At 45.3% G+C, this 11,042-nt stretch overlaps 1 long non-coding RNA gene across 1 annotated transcript in view; it reads right to left on the reverse strand.

Moving 5' to 3' along the window:
• Positions 1-9,558, reverse strand: part of LOC132209569 (uncharacterized) — a 195,454-nt gene extending 185,896 nt beyond the window's left edge. Inside the window, exon 1 of the long non-coding RNA XR_009445720.1 lies at positions 9,463-9,558. This is a non-coding gene — a long non-coding RNA (uncharacterized LOC132209569). The remainder of the gene's footprint in view (positions 1-9,462) is intronic.
• Positions 9,559-11,042: the final 1,484 nt, after the last annotated feature.

Below are 11,042 nucleotides of genomic sequence, written 5' to 3' on the forward strand. Positions count from 1 at the left end.
GACTGAGGTTGATGTGTGCCATTACCAACCTCTGAAAGGGTGGGAATACATCGGGTGTTTCTCATGGTTATGTCATGAATCAAACATACCAAATGGTCTCTCAGCATCTCATTAAGGGTTAGTTGTCCTAACCTAGTCAGAAATCTTGATACAGATTCCCCTGGTTTTCAAATTGCAGATGGCGGAAGTGTCAGAGGAAGACATGTTGGACCCGGAGGTTGGTGGGGTGGTACGTGAGGACGAGGGGGAATCTGTTTAGGTCTTATTGCAGGGATGTGAGGTAGTGTGAGAGATGAGTTGTGGGAAATGCAGGAGACACAGTCGAGGGCGTTATTGACCACTGAGTTGGGGCAACGTTGCGGTCCTTGAAAAGCGAGGACATCTGAGATATACGGGAGTGGAATGCCTCATCCTCAGAGCAGATGCAGCAGAGGTGAAGGAATTGGGAATAGGGGATGGCATTTTTGCAGAAAGGTGGGTGGGATGAGGTGTATTCTAGGTAGCTGTGGGAGTCGTTGGGCATGAAGTGGACATCAGTTTCTAGGTGGTTGCCAGAGATGGAAACAGAGAGGTCCCGGAAGGAGAGAGAGGTATTAGAGGTGGTCCAGGTAAACTTAAGGATGGGGGAAGGCATTGGACTTCACAAGCTTCAAAATCTCCCCTCCCCTTACTGCATCCCAAAACCAGCCCAGCTCGTCCCTGCCTCCCTAACCTGTCCTTCTTCCCACCTATCTCCTCCTCTGACCTCAAGCCCCACCCCCATCTCCTACCTACTAACCTCATCCTGCCCCCTTGACCTGTCCGTCCTCCCTGGCCAGACCTATCTCCTCCCTAACTATCCCCCTACACTCACCTTTACTGGCTCCGTCCCAGCCTCTTTGACCTGTCTGTCTCCATCTTCTATCCACCTCAACCTCTCTCCCTATTTATTTCAGAACCCCTTTCCCTCCCCCATTTCTGGAGAAGCATCTAGGCCCAAAATGTCAGCTTTCCTGCTCCTCTGATGCTGCTTGGCTTGCTGCCTTCATCCAGATCTACACCTTGTTATCTCTTTCTTCAGGAGCGTGCATTTTTCTCATTGCCATTTAAATATCTCCCCAGAAGCCAGAATCCCGTCACCAAGTCACCCTTTACTTACACAGTATAATAAAATGTGAGGCTGGATGAACACAGCAGGCCAAGCAGCATCTCAGGAGCACAAAAGCTGACGTTTCGGGCCTAGGCCCTTCATCAGAGGAGAGTTGCAATGGGAGAGAGATTCCCTGAGGTTGGTCTGGAGGGAGGAGGGTAACTTCTTCAGGTTAGGCATCCCTGGAAGAGGCTTCGCAGTGAGGTTAAAATAGTATCAGAGATAATGGGAACTGCAGATGCTGGAGAATTCCAAGATAATAAAATGTGAGGCTGGATGAACACAGCAGGCCAAGCAGCATCTCAGGAGCACAAAAGCTGACGTTTCGGGCCTAGACCCTTCATCATCCTTTACTTACACAGTGCTTGGCACTGATCTAGCTCCCTCAGAGTGAACAGGATGTCTGACACTCCTGTTCTTATCTGTCAGTCAGGGTTCCCTGATTGGGGCTGTTAATCTTATCCAGTCAGGGACTCATATTCTATGAGATCCACCTAGCTGACTTGATTACAATCACTACTGTATCTGTTCTTTTCCTTAAATAATGTCTGACCAAGTTTTAGATCTTTCCACATTTTTTCCACCTGTGGACACTTTTTTTAACTCTGTCTGGCCTCGGCCTATGCTCGACCAACCTCTCCCAAAATTTGCCTGTTTCAAATTCTCCCAATTCCCCTCTTGTCAATCAATTGCCTCTTTCAGCCCTCACTTCAGGCCAGGCATTTGTTAATCCAAAATGGGGGAATTGGAAATGGGTCATTGCAATGACACCATCAGCGGTTCAGATGATTAAAACTTAGACAACAAAATGAAAATTGGCCAAAAAGATGAAATGGCATTTGATTTGAATAAGACAAAAATGAGATGACAAGAAATGGCTAAAGGATGCAAGAGGCCCAAAAGATGAAAATGATGATGATAGCTATCTATCATACTGCATGGTGCTGTAGCTCTGTATGAGTTAAACTGACTTAATTCCTCCACAGGGTCTCTCCTACTGGATCCTACTGTAGTTAGGAATGTGTTTATATGGCCTGGGGCTTCCTTCCTCCTTCATCTTAGGATCGGGAAAGTCAGAACGGAACACTGGGGTCAGACATATTAACATTAAGTTTACCTCTTAGACCTCATTGGTCTATAGAGAACCCTTTATTGGTGGCTGCTGTTGAAAAGTATATGGGGGTGAGCTGTGGGAGCAGATACTGGGATCTGTTTTGCTATCTCTGCCAATTGTGCCACCATAAATTAAGTTGTGTTAATTAACAGATTTTTGCTCCAGCCATCCTGACAGGTTGTGCACAGTAGGTTCATCAGAACAGAGTAGGATCCTATGAGTATCAAAGTGGATCCCTCTGAAAAGGGAATTCAGTGTCCCCAGTCCCACCCTGGACCTTCAAGAATGTTCTATTGGCTCATAAGTAAATCGCGCCAATTCCCTTCGCTGTTGCCATGCTGGGGAGGCATAAAGGGCACATTCTCAGGGTCTGTTGGAAGTCAAGGTGCCAGAAAATCTGATTGATACTTCTCTAAAGCACAAACTTCAGGCTGGTTGTAACCGGTTCCCCCTGAGCATTTGTGACCTCTTTGAGTTTGGTTTCGACTGTCTCTGAAACCAACAATTGCTGACTGCTGTTTAATTTGGTTTGGTCAATTTTCTATCAGGCCTGATTTCTCCGGCTGGAGGTCAATTTAAAATGCCCAATTTTGGGCCTGTGAGGTGTGAGCTGCCTCTGCTAACATATTTAACTGCAGTGATAACGGGAACTGCAGATGCTAGAGAATCCAAGACAACAAAGTGTGGAGCTGGATGAACACAGCAGGCCAAGCAGCATCTCAGGAGCACAAAAGCTGACGTTTCGGGCCTAGACCCTTCATCAGAGAGGGGGATGGGGAGAGGGAACTGGAATAAATAGGGAGAGAGGGGGAGGCAGACCGAAGATGGAGAGAAAAGAAGATAGGTAGCGAGGAGAGTATAGGTGAGGAGGTAGGGAGGAGATAGGTCAGTCCAGGGAAGGCGGACAGGTCAAGGAGGCGGGATGAGGTGGTAGGTAGGAAATGGAGGTGCGGCTTGAGTTGGGAGGAAGGGATGGGTGAGAGGCAGAACAGGGTAGGGAAGCGGAGACAGGCTGGGCTGGTTTTGGGATGCAGTTTTGGGGAGGGGATGAGCTGGGCAGGTTTTGTGATGCAGTGAGGGGAGGGGAAGAACTGGGCTGGTTTTAGGATGCAGTGGGGGAAGGGGAGATTTTGAACCTTGTGAAGTCCACATTGATACCATTGGGCGGCAGGGTTCCCAAGCGGAATATGAGTTGCTGTTCTTGCAACCTTTGGGTGGCATCATTGTGGCACTGCAGGAGGCCCATGATGGACATGTCGTCTGAGGAATGGGAGGGGGAGTTAAAATGGTTCGCGACTGGGAGGTGCAGTTGTTTGTTGCGAACCGAGCAGAGGTGTTCTGCAAAGCGGCCCCCAAGCCTCCGCTTGGTTTCCCCAATGTAGAGGAAGCCACACCGGGTACAATGGATACAATATATCACATTGGCAGATGTGCAGGTGAACATCTGCTTGATTTGGAATGTCATCTTGGGGCCTGGGATAGGGGTGAGGGAGGTGGTGTTGGAGCAAGTGTAACATTTCCTGAGGTTGCAGGGGAACGTGCCGGGTGTGGTGGGGTTGGAGGGCAGTGTGGTGCGGACAAGGGAGTCGCGGAGAGAGTGGTATCTCTGGAAGGCAAACAAGGATGGGGATGGAAAAATAGTTTGGGTGGTGGGGTCGGATTGTAGATGGCGTAAGTGTTGGAGGATGATGCGTTGTATCCGGAGGTTGGTGGGGTGGTATGTGAGAACGAGGGGGATCCTCTTTGGGCGGTTGTGGCGGGGGCGGGGTGTGAGGGAGGTGTTGCGGGAAATGCGGGAGACGCGGTCAAGGGCGTTCTCAACCACTGTGGGAGGAAAGTTGCGGTCCTTAAAGAACATGGACATCTGGGATGTGCGGGAGTGGAATGCCTCATCGTGGGAGCAGATGCGGCGGGAGGCAGAGGAATTGGGAATATGGGATGGAATTTTTGCAGGAGTTTGGGTGGGAGGAGGTGTATTCTAGGTAGCTGTGGGATTCAGTGGGCTTGAAATGGACATCAGTTTCTAGCTGGTTGCCTGAGATGGAGACTGAGAGGTCCACGAAGGTGAGGGATGTGTTGGAGATGGCCCAGGTGAACTTCAGGTTGGGGTGGAAGGTGTTGGTGAAGTGGACGAACTGTTCAAGCTCCTCTGGGGAGCAAGAGGCGGCTCCAATACAGTCATCAATGTAACGGAGGAAGAGCTGGGGTTTGGGGCCTGTGTAGGTGCGGAAGAGGGACTGTTCCTCGTAACCTACAAAGAGGCAAGCATAGCTTGGGCCCATGCGGGTGCCCATGGCCATCCCCTTTGTCTGTAGGAAGTGGGAGGAATCGAAAGAGAAGTTGTTGAGGGTGAGGACGAGTTTGGCTAGGCGGATGAGAGTGTCGGTGGAGGGGGATTGGTCGGGCCTGTGGGACAGGAAGAAGCGGTGTGCCTTGAGGCCATCTGCATGAGGAATACAGGTGTATAGGGACTGGACGTCCATGGTGAAAATGAGGTGTTGGGGGCCAAGGAATTGGAGGTCCTGAAGGAGGGGGAGGGCGTGGGTGGTGTCACGGACATAGGTAGGGAGTACCTGGACCAAAGGGGAGAAAATAGAGTCCAGATAGGTGGAGGTGAGTTCGGTAGGGCAGGAGCAGGCTGAGACAATGGGTCGACCAGGACAGGCAGGTTTGTGGATTTTGGGAAGGAGATAGAAACGGGCCGTGTGGGGTTGGGGAACAATGAGGTTTCCTCATGCAGATGGCCTCAAGGCCCTCCGCTTCTTCCTGTCCCGCAGGCCCAACCAATCCCCCTCCGCGACACCCTCATCTACCTAGCTGAACTCATCCTCACCCTCAACAACTTCTCTTTCGATTCCTCCAACTTCCTTCAGACAAAGGGGATGGCCATTGGTACCGGCATGGGCCCAAGCTATGCCTGCCTCTTTGTAGGTTACGTGGAACAGTCCCTCTTCCGCACAGGCCCCAAAACCCACCTCTTCCTCCGTTACATTGATGACTGTATCGGCGCTGCCTTTTGCTCCCCAGAGGAGCTCAAAAGTTCATCCACTTCACCAACACCTTCCATCCCAACCTCAAGTTCACCTGGGCCATCTCCAACACATCCCTCACCTTCGTGGACCTCTCAGTCTCCATCTCAGGCAACCAGCTAGAAACTGATGTCCATTTCAAGCCCACTGAGTCCCACAGCTACCTAGAATACACCTCCTCCCACCCATCCTCCTGCCAAAATTCCATCCCCTATTCCTAATTCCTCCGCCTCCATCGCATCTGCTCCCAGGATGAGGCATTCCACTCCCGCACATCCCAGATGTCCACGTTCTTCAAGGACCGCAACTTTCCCCCCACAGTGGTTGAGAATGCCCTTGACCACAACTCCCGGATTTCCTGCAACACATCCCTCACACCCCAACCCCGCCACAACCACCCAAAGAGGATCTCCTTCGTTCTCACGTACCACCCACCAACCTCCGGATACAACGCATCATCCTCCGACAATTCTGCTATCTACAATCCGACCCCACCACCCAAATTATTTTTCCATCCCCACCCTTGTCTGCCTTCCGGAGAGACCACTCTCTCCGCGACTCCCTTGTCTGCACCACACTCCCCTCCAACTCCACCACACCCAGCACCTTCCCCTGCAACCGCAGGAAGTGTTTCACTTGGTCCAACACCTCCTCCCTCACCCCTATTCCAGGCCCCAAGATGACCTTCCAAATCAAGCAGATGTTCACCTGCACATCTGCCAATGTGATATATTGTATCCATTGTACCCGGTGTGGCTTTCTCTACATTGGGGAAACTTTGTAGAGAAAGCCAGAGAGGCTTGGGGGCCGCTTTGCAGAACACCTCCGCTCGGTTCGCAACAAACAACTGCACCTCCCAGTCGTGAACCATTTTAACTCCCCCTCCCATTCCTCAGATGACATGTCCATCATGGGCCTCCTGCAGTGCCACAATGATGCCACCCAAAGGTTGCAAGAACAGCAACTCATATTCCGCTTGGGAACCCTGCCACCCAATGGTATCAATGTGGACTTCACAAGCTTCAAAATCTCCCCTTCCCCCACTGCATGCTAAAACCAGACCAGTTCTTCCCCTCCCCCCACTGCATCACAAAACCAGCCCAGTTCTTCCCCTCCCCCCACTGCATCACAAAACCAGCCCAGCTCGTCCCCTCTCCCCACTGTATCCCAAAACCAGCCCAGCCTGCCTCCACTTCCCTAACCTGTTCTTCCTCTCACCTATCCCTTCCTCCCACCTCAAGCCGCACCTCCTTTTCCTTCCAACCACCTCATCCCACCTCCTTGTCCTGTCCATCTTCCCTGGACTGACCTATCCCCTCCCTACCTCCTCACCTATACTCTTCTCTCTGTCTATCTTCTTTTCTCTCCATCTTCGGTCCGCCTCCTCCTCTCTCCCTATTTATTCCAGTTCCCTCTCCCCATCCCCCTCTCTGATGAAGGGTCTAGGCCCGAAACATCAGCTTTTGTGCTCCTGAGAGGCTGCTTGGCCTGCTGTGTTCATCCAGCTCCACACTTTGTTATTTAACTGCAGGGTAGTTTTCTGAGCCTAATTAATGAAGACATGTCAAACATTTCTCTTGAATTGTCCTCATTCTTAAATAGAGGCAATGCTTTCCGCGCCCCACCCCCAACAACTTCCTACCACTCCCTCACTTTTGATTGTTTCCATTGCCCATAATGGGTTTTACACATAAATTCATCACTTGGAAAACATGGATGATTCGCTGGTGGTGCTTAATAGCTGAAACATGTCACATAAGTGAATTCGTGATGGGAAAGTCCTGTTAGTTGTATCTAAGAGCACCTCTGGATATAAAAGAAAAAATATAACAGCAATGCACTGACTAATCATAGTAAACTTGGCTGGTTTAAAATTTAAATAAAACTTGCAGTTAATTGTTAATCATCATTAACAGCTGCATTCTTCATGGCAAAACTCATCATTCAGAATCCACTGGCCAAACAATCAATACATCACTTCTATATGGTATACACAGTGGCTTCCCCTCTAATTAATAATCTCGTCAACTGCCCTGAAGAGTCCAAGACAAGACACCTTGATAAATTTGTCTCTTCACGCAATACTCAAGTTCTGTACAGCCAAATGGCTATTTCATTAAAAAGCCTTCATTTTCTTTATTTATGTTCAGCAAACACCCACTTCCACAAAGAAAAAAGACATGAATTGCATCACATAAAACAGATAAGTTAGAAAATGATCTCACATATGCCTATGTATTTATTGTAAGAGATATTTCAGTCTTGCATTTGTGATAATATATGAATGTGCTCCCAGGCCTTTCCATAAAATCTTTGGATGACATTCATTAATTTTCAGCCCGGTCCAGTTCCTAATCTTTTCTTCCGTTTTTTTCACAGGCATTTTTGCAGCTCCCTCTCATTCCCCATTGCATTGTGAATGGGTCATTGCTTGATTCCTCATCTTCACATGGCCTATCCTCAACTCTTCCTTGTGCAATTCTCCTAGACTATAGAATTTTACACAGATATCTACCACATATCTACTATAAGCTCACAGGCATAAAAAAGAAAAAAGGGGAAAAAAACAAGCTCACACTTTTCATAGGTATGTGAACTCTGATTTTTAGCCTACTCTTTCTGTTTTCATGACAATTTAATTTCTTTTCTTGTTTTGTTTCTGTTAGATCTGCTTTTATGATCTAATTTCTGAAGAACAGTTTCTGAAATTATATTCTTTCACTTCTACCTATGATTTCACTTATCTGCAGCTGAGAACTTTAATCATACTCTCCTCATTTCCCATGCTGTGATTCTCAGTCCTTTCTCACGTTGTTCATCAATTAATAATTCCCTACTGACCACACTTACTCACTAACCTGCGAGTTATATTCCTTTGATTCTACCAAATGAAAATAATCTATGCACTCATTCTGCTTTCTACTCCTCTTTAGGATCTGCAGTAATGCCGTTAATTTATTTCTGTTACTCCTATTACCTGCTGTTCTTATTCAAGTGTTTTGCCCTGCACCCACAGCAAGCAAAATAAATATCTCTTGCTAAATTAACCGTAGGACATCATACAATCTTTCCATATGATTCGAGAATTCACAAATTACCCCTATTATGATCCTAGCTATGCAATTACTTGTCAAGTCAGATCCCAGACTGAAATTTGGTTTGATAGGTCGCAAATTATTTTTGTTTGATTTTAATGAGGTGGTCTTTCACTGAAAGACAAGCATGCACTGCTTCTGATTGAGTTTTAACATTAAAGTAGAATTCTATTATACAAAACAAAACAATAAAATAGAACAAATCAAAGTATTGACATTCACCATAAATATAAAGATTTTGAAACACATGGTAAAATACAATCCCATTAATCCCAACAACATTACTTTATAGTGCTCACACCAGAGAGAATTCCCTTCTCTCTCATAACTGCAGGGCTTAATTTAACAGTTTCAATTCCCAGTCTCGACAACCTAATAACCACTTCCTCAATTTTTCATACAACTGAGTATTGAACATCACAGCTTTGAATAATCCCTTCAAGATTTTAACCAGATACTGCTGGTCTAGATTTTTAAGCAGAACCTATTTCTTAACTGCTCCATCTCCTTTTGTCATAAGCAACTGTTTTACACAGACAAGACTTCTGCAAAAACTGCCAAACTGAAATTCAAGAGCTTTTTTTCAAGCTACGGATGTTTCCTAAAATTAATAGGGGAAGAAACAATCTCTGACCGTCTAAACTAAACGCCCGATGCACAACTGTCTACTTTGATTCCTTAATAACACTCTCCCAATGAAAACATAACCCCAACAGACACCAAGAAATGTCACTGTCTCTATTTTTAAATCTCCATGACTGTAACAATACCTACACATTAATCATTAAAACAATTCTGAACTTAGACTAAAATCCACATGCCACTTGCTCAAATCCAAATTAAGCTAAAATATAGATGAATCAATGACCTTACAAAGCATTCCTCAGTCTCATATACTGTATTACAGCACATCATGCAGCCACATTGGAATAAAATGAGTTTTAAACAGGGTCAGTACTTTGCTAAGCATTGAAACTACCCATAATTATAATTCTGTCTGACTCATCCTTTTCCCTCCAATTCTTATTCAGTCATCTTTAGTCATCTAAATTTAACATGCCAAACAAGTTTAAAACTTCATGAACAGCTTTTCACCTTATTCCTGAGCAGTCTTAAACACCACCTTGAACATTGACATCAATGACTGCAGACCCTAGATAGCTCTTCATATCCACACTCCACATATTTTCATTCAGCCTCCAGGCAAATGTAACTTAAACCCTTCCAGTGCCCTTTCAAATGTTAACATAAAACTTCTGACTGTGTTGACCTTTTCTTAGTACAAAGGCATTTCTTCATTCAAACATTCAAAACTTATCCTTTGGTTGTTAAAAATATTAACTGACTCATTGTGAAATTAATTAGCATATCTGAGTATTTTTGACCCTTATGCTTTTTCAATTTCCTATTCTTTTGTGTCCATACACTGGCCATTATTTTAAAGGAAATGGAACATAACGGTAACAATGCCTTGATAAAACAGTACACGGAAGTAATCAGACCACTGCTGGAACACGCAGAATATTTTTGGACCCTTTGTTTAAAGAAAGATATTCAACCATTAAAGGCGTTCTAGAGAATGTTAACTCAGTTGATACTGGGTATGGAAGGATTGTTTTACAAGAAGACCTTGCTTAGAATTGGGCTTGTCCTTGTGGGAATATAGAATATAGGAGAGCGAGAGGGACCCTTACTGAAACAAGATTCTTAGGTTACTTGAAGAATAGATGTGGAGATGTGGGGCAGTCTAGGACCAGAAGGCATAATCTCAGATTAAGTGGTCATGCATTTAAGACAGGGATGAACAAAAATTTCTTCTCTCAGAGGGCAGTGAATCGGTTGGGGGAATATTTTTACTACAGATGGCTGTCAAGGCTGAGATAAACATATTTTTAATCCATAAGGGAATCACATGAAAATGCAGGGAAGTGGAGTTGAGCATTATCAGCCATTATCTCACTAATTAGCAGAGTAGACTAAATGGACAAATCTGCTCCTACATCTTATTGCCTTTTGTCCTCACCTATGAAAGGGCATCTTCAAGTTCACCATTCTGACTCCAATCTAGGATTGCAACAGACATTTTCATTTTCATTTCAATGGTCATTTTCATTTCATTCAGAACTTCTTTATATACATGAAGCAGTATGTCTAATTTACATCTTATTCAGTTTTACTTTCCATGAAAGCAAAAGGAAGGCAACTGAAAATATCCCATCAGTTTCCCAACAGGTAGGTTAGGTTAGAATTTTCCATATGGTCATTTCCAACATTTAATTTTTTATTTCTTTGCCCATCACCTTGAGCAGTTCTTTATGAAACACTAGCTCATCCAAACAATTAAAAACATCTAAAATGGCAACTGTTAACAATTCCATGTCATTAATTTACTTGCCTAGCTACTTAGTACAGCATCACCTACAACTTCATTGCACCACTCAATGCTCAGCTACAAAAACAGCACCAACCACTCTCAAATATCTCTATGTACCTATTGCCTTTTAATGGCTCTATGATCTTTGTCCCTGACAGAATAAACATACCCAGTCAAATATTTTGTCAGCTTAAAACTTCAACTAAGAGAAATTTCAGATCTTTAAAGAAACCTGATGTTACCAGCCAGAAACTGAGTTCTGTAATTAATTATCCTTTCTGCAGGAATTTTCAAACCAGCA

This window comes from Stegostoma tigrinum, chromosome 4 (assembly GCF_030684315.1).
Source record: "Stegostoma tigrinum isolate sSteTig4 chromosome 4, sSteTig4.hap1, whole genome shotgun sequence".
Lineage (NCBI taxonomy): Eukaryota > Metazoa > Chordata > Chondrichthyes > Orectolobiformes > Stegostomatidae > Stegostoma > Stegostoma tigrinum.